Source organism: Ursus arctos, unplaced genomic scaffold, assembly GCF_023065955.2.
Source record: "Ursus arctos isolate Adak ecotype North America unplaced genomic scaffold, UrsArc2.0 scaffold_16, whole genome shotgun sequence".
Lineage (NCBI taxonomy): Eukaryota > Metazoa > Chordata > Mammalia > Carnivora > Ursidae > Ursus > Ursus arctos.
The window spans coordinates 53,803,627-53,809,670 of NW_026622830.1; positions in this window are offsets into that span (position 1 = coordinate 53,803,627).

Genomic DNA, 6,044 nt, shown 5'->3' on the forward strand with positions numbered 1-6,044 from the left:
TTGAGCCCTAGCTGCAAGTTTTCCAGGCCAAACGGGCATTTCCGGTTAGGAAGATAGGAGGTTGTCCCCGTCCGGGACCTGCTGAGTGCTGTACAGGGAAAGGGTTTCCCCTCTGTGTGTTGGGGGGGGGGGGCGGGTTGTGAGTAATGGGAAGTGGGTGTGTGGCCCAGACCTGAGAGCAGTATCCCTGGAGAGCCCCACGGGTGAGGTCCTGGGGTCACTGCTATAGGCGGCTTAGCCCCTAGGGCTGAGCCTCTGGACAGGGCCTGGAAGAGGTCCAGCTAGTGTGCCCTGTATCCCAGGGACCTGGAACGCCATGGCGGGGCAAGGAGTGGGGAGATCTGTGTGAGCAGGTGAGCAGGAGTGGCTGGGGCACTCCTAGCTCCAGCTGAGGATGAAACCACACCTGGGGCAAATCGTTCACATGTCCCCTCAAAAGAGCTGCATCCACTGCAGGCACTACTGGGGGGCATGACCCTTCCCCCCACCCAGAGGAGTTAATAGTCCCACATTCCAACATCCCTACATTAAATTCCTGTGGGAAGTGAAATTTCAAACATATTGTAAAACGTCCATCAGCAGCCTAGTTCTGAAAGTCCAGAATGTTCCCTCCTGGGCAAGGTGCACATGGTGGTTGTGGCCCATCTTGCTTTTACGCTGGCCAGAGTTGAAGGAGGGAATCTGGCTTCTGGTCCCTCAAATTGTCCCTCCTTTGTTATGCTTCCCCTTTGAGCATCTTCCCTAGGGGTGCCCCCTGGCCCCTTCCCTTCTGCTCTTGCAGCCTCCCCCCTCCCCATTTCACTGATGAGGAAGTTTAGACTCAGAGAGGTAGAGCAGTCCCCTTAGGGCCACTGGGCTGTCACGTGGGGGAGCTGGGGGTTGAACCAGATTGGTCGGACTCCTCTCTCTGTTCTTCTGCAGGGTGTCCCTCTTCCCTGACAGTCTCCTGGTTCTGACCACCTGAGGGCCAGCATCCCCGGAGGGCAGGTGGCACACCCATACCTCCCAGTGGCCCATCTTACTGGATCTTCGAGTGCCCCGGGCACCAGTTTCCTGGATCCCACTTTTTCTCATTCCAGTTTCTCTGTGTGGATCTGCAGGCTGGTCAGCGCCTTGATGTGGGCAATAATGTGGGCTTCGGTGTGTCCTTGGTGACACCAGCTTCTTACCGCCCACCCTCTTTACTGTGCACCCACCCCCAGTCTTAAAGTGTGCTTCTGTTTCCACTATGAGCAAGTCCCTCCTAGGGACAAGCCCTCATCAGACTAGGGAGGTGGGAGGGTGCTTTTCAAGGAGGAAGTGATCCCAGGATGCAGCTGCTTTGCCAATACACAGGAAGCCCTTCCTGAATGCTTCCCACAAAAGGTCAGAGCTCAGCCTGTGTGGCGCAGTGCAGGAAGGGGAGAAGCCGCATGGTCTTGTGTGTTTTGTTTTTTTATGTGGGGTCTGAGCATAGCAGAGGCTGCACAGGGAGAGGGAGGAGTGCATGCTTTGCAGTGGGACAGACTGCAGCTTTGAGCTCCAGCCCTGCCACCTGTTCCATCGCTTGCATTTTTCCTTTGTCTCAGTTTTCACAACAATAGAATGAAGATGATGTTAACATGCCCGTGCTGCAGGGCTGCTATGAGGTTTGGAGACTGTGGACACAGCATCTGACCCACAGAGCTGAGGAAAATCAGCTTTTATTAACACTGCACTCTGGGCGGTCCTTTGAATGATCGCCCCTCCATGATCAAGATGAACAGTCACCTGTACAGGAATGCTATTGCTAACCCATGATACTTATGGAGGGTATATTGTGCCAAGCACTCTGCCGAGTGTTTGACAGGAACAGTTCATTTTCTCCCCACAACAACCTAAGGTTATGGAGCTTCTCTGTAACCTCTATTAACAGATGAGCAAGGACGTTATGCCACCTGCTCAGTGTCTGACCCTGGGGAACAGTTGAACTGGAGCCTGGGTCTGCTTCACTGTCCATGGACTCCTGAACCTGAGCTCTTGGGCACCACAAAGTATGCTCAGGGGATGAGGAGGGTCTCTGCTGCACAACCTGCTGCTCATCTCCTCCGTCTAACTTTCGTCCTCTTTGTATCTGTTTGCATCACTTTTTGTCTTGCCCTTTCCTGATTTTCTGCTTTTATTAGGCAGAGGATTAATCAAAGCCGGCCTCCAGAACATCAGTTTTGAATGCATCATGATAAGGTTGAGGTCATCAAATGTGTCAGTTATCCATGGCTGTGTCACCACGCTAACATCTAGGGCTTAAAACCACAAGTATTTGATTTGCTCGTGATTCTCTGGTTGGCTGGTTGGGGCTGAGTGCATCTCCACAGTTGTGCTGGTCTGCCTGGGTCTCTGGTGGCCGCAGCTGGCTGACTACTTGGCTAGGGCTGGGTGGTCAAGCACAGCCTCACCCACGTGTCTGGCAGGTGGCAGCTTGTCAGCCAAGGAGGATCTGCGCTCTTCTATGCGGCCTCCTCACCAGACCTGCTTGGACTTGTTTAGAATCAGGTGACAAGAAAGCCAGACCATCTCCTGCAGCTTCGGCTCAAAAGTCACACCACATCCCCTGTGACACATTTTCCTGGTCAAAGCAAGTTACAAGAGCCATCCGCATTCAAGGGGTGAATGACTGGATTCAATCTCCTGTGGGGGGCAGCGTCAACAAGTTGGTGGCCATTTTTAGTCTACCAAAGCGCCCCCACCGCCCTGCAAAGATCTCCTCACAATAATCCCCTTTGTCCCTCCACTCCCTTCCCTGACTCCCACTCCCTTCTTATACTTTAAATAACAGTTTCTTACTTCCCATCACCCAAAGCTGTACTCAGTTACTCCACAATATCTCATTATGTGCCAGGGACCTAGAAGTGAACAAAGTCCCCGCTTGAATGAATCTAACGTTCTGGGAGAGGGACACACAACCAAGAAATAAACAAGTACACAGTGTAGGGCTGTGGAGGACAACAGCTGCTTTGCAGAACAACAGAGCAGAGTCAGGGGGTGGGGGGGTGGGGGTTCCTATTATACACAGAGTGGTCAGTTGGCATCTGATGAGGTGACACATAAGCCTCAAAGACATGAGGGAGTGACACACTCCAGAGGGAGGAGAGTTCCAGGTGGAGCAAACTCTGGGGACCAAGGCCCTGGGGCTCACATTCAGAGACACACTTCCTTGCAAACTTGGATGGAGTTAAAAAAATTCTACAAATAACCGTAACACATTTCATTAAAGAACAACAAAAACATATATAGTAAAACTCTTGCTACGCAAAATTGTTTTATTTTACCTGCTTCTGTTACAACTAGAGTCAAATGATAGCTTCTGAGGACAGAACGGTGGGTTACCTTTTTGGGCTTCAGGAGTTCACCTTTGAAAAGGAGTGTGGCCCTAACCTGCCTCCTGGCTTGTGGTGAGGATCAAAGTGACACCATAAAGATGAAAGTTGCCCTGCCTCTGGTTTCATTTCCTACCGCAAGGTTGTCTTTTTTTTTTTTAAAGAACACAAATCAGATATTACTTCCTGCTTGAAACCCTCCCCAGGCTCCCTGCGGCCTAAAGAACAAAGGCCAGGCTCCTAAGGATGCCTGAAGAAGCCCCTGGACGAGTGCATTTTTGCCCCTTCCACTCGTGTCCTGGGTCTGCTCAGCTGCCCTAGGCCTGGTGACTCCCAGATCCCCGGGGTCCTCCTCTTCTGTCTCCAGCCCTGAGACCAGCGCGCAGGCCCCACATCTGTCTACCTCCAGCCGCCTCCCACAGCCTCTTTCAGGCCGTCTTCCAGGATTCAATCTAAGTACAGCCCAGCATTAGCTGTGATGCCACGGAACACACCCCTGAGCCTCACTCTCCTGTGTGCAGAGGGGCCCGGGACACCTAACTCCTCGGGGTGGGCAGGAAGCCTGGCGAAGACACGCGCGAGGACTCGGGCCAGGCCCCGGCCCACTGCGGGGCTCGACTGCGCGGGTTCCGGCCCTGGGGCTGGGCTGCAGGGCGGCGGGCTAGGGCGGCCCTGCGAAGGGGCCGCGTCCGGGCTGTGGGGGGCAGGGCAGCGGGTGGGAGGGCTTCCCCGAGGTCGGTCCAGCCCCGCCGGCCCAGAGTGCCGCCGGTGGGAGCCCCGGGACCTCAGCTCGGCGGGCCGCGCCTCCCGGCCTCCGCCGAGGCTTCCCTGGACCCGGCCACCACATGCGCGCTCAGTCCCTTGCCGTCCTGAATTCCGGGCGCGACTGTCTGGCGCGGTCTCGGGAGCGGAGCCCCGTGGCGTGCAGGGCATGCGCGGGCCGCGGGGCGCATGCCCGGTCCTCCCAGCGGGGGGGCAAAGATCGGTGCAGGGACTCGGCCCGGCGCGCGCCTTGGCGGTGAAGCCCGGCTCAGCCGGTCGCCGCGCACGCGCGGCCCGCGCCGACGGACGCAGCACGGCCCCGAGGGTGCAAGCCCGCTGCCACCGCTGCCGCCGCCGGGCCGGGACCGCTGTGCGCCTGCGGCGTGAGGCGTGGGAGGGAGCGCCGCCCGTCGGTTCGCGGCGCCGCCTCGCAGTGGTCTGCCCTCGCCTCCCGGCGCCCCGCGCGGTCCGAGTGAGTGCGGGCCTGGGGAGGGGGCCGGGACGCGGGCGGGCGGGCCGGCTCCTGGAGCTGGGGGTTGGCAGGGCCTAGCGGGGCCAAGGAGCCGGTCCGCAGGGCGGATGTGGCGGAGACGGGCCCCTCCCGCGCGGGGCTCGGGAGGCCGAGGATGTGGGGAGGCCGGAGAAGTGGGGAGGACGAGGGAGGGGCCCGGGGAGGACGGCGCTGTGGGGAGGACCGCGGCGCGGGCCGGTCGGGAGATGTGGGGCGGACTGGGGGTCTCCGGGAGGACGGCGATGTGGGGAGGCCGGCGGGGGGACAAGAGAGGCCAGGGAAGGGGGACGAGGGGGCGGGTTCTGGGAGAACGGGGATGGGTGGAGGACGGACTTGTGGGGAGGTCGGCGGGCTCCGGCAGGCCAGGGGACAAGGGGAGGCCGAGGGCTCGGGTAAACGGGGAGGTTTGGGGGACATGAGAAGGCCTGGGGGGGTTCGTGAAAGATGGGGAGGTTGGTGGATTCGGGGGGTCTCGGTGAGACGGAGGGGCTCGAGGCCGGAGCGTACAGGGAGGTTGGGGGCTTGGGGAGGCCAGCTGGCCTTCTTGGGAGCCAGCGGATTGCCTCAAAAACAAAAGGGGGGAGAGAGGAAGGAGGAGGAGGAGGGAATTCCATAGACGGGGCGTCTTCCAGTAGGATGGTCCACAGCATTACTGAACGAACAACAGAAGCTTAACCAGAGAAACACAAGATCTGGACCGGGACACTGGCTGCTGGGGTCTGCCAAGCCCTTCCCCTGTGCTGGCGGGTGGGGGTGGTCCCCACACAGAGCCCGGCCCAGGAGGACATGCCCACTTTAGAGCCAAGGAGGCTGAGGCTCAGTAAGGGCTGGCACCTCACTCAAGGCCACAAAACTAGAAAGCAGCCACGGCCAGGCCGGTTAGCAGGCTCCATCAGTGCCGACACCCACACTCTCCTCGCTGGAGCCCCGGGAATTTAAGGGGACTGGCACGTGACACGGGGTCCCAGCGCCCAGAACCCCCCAGCCTCGAAAAGACCCGGAGGACTGCAGGAGGATGGTGCAGACCCGCGACAGCACCCCGCGTGCGTGGAGCCCAGAGCACGAGCCCCAGGGACAGGAGTGCCCACCCTCTCCCTGTGGCCAGGGCACGTGGCCCTCCCTGCAGGGCCCTTTGGAAGCCCCTCTCCGCCAGTCCCCGCAGGGGTCACAAGGATCTGACATTCTACAGCAAATGGCCAAGGCCTAACCTTGCTGACTTCTTCAAAGTAGTCGAGGTGGCAGCCCATGAGGAAGGACGTCGGTGCCATGACGAAGTCTAGCATCTGGCGCGACAAGACGGACACGAACGTGTGCTGCCACTGCAGGGGGTGCAGGTAGGCCAGGAAGCACTCGGCGACCAGCGGTAGCAGCGCCCAGCTGGAGGAGAAGAACACCATCCGCTGCTCCATGAGGAGGCACGTTAGGATCTGGGGGAG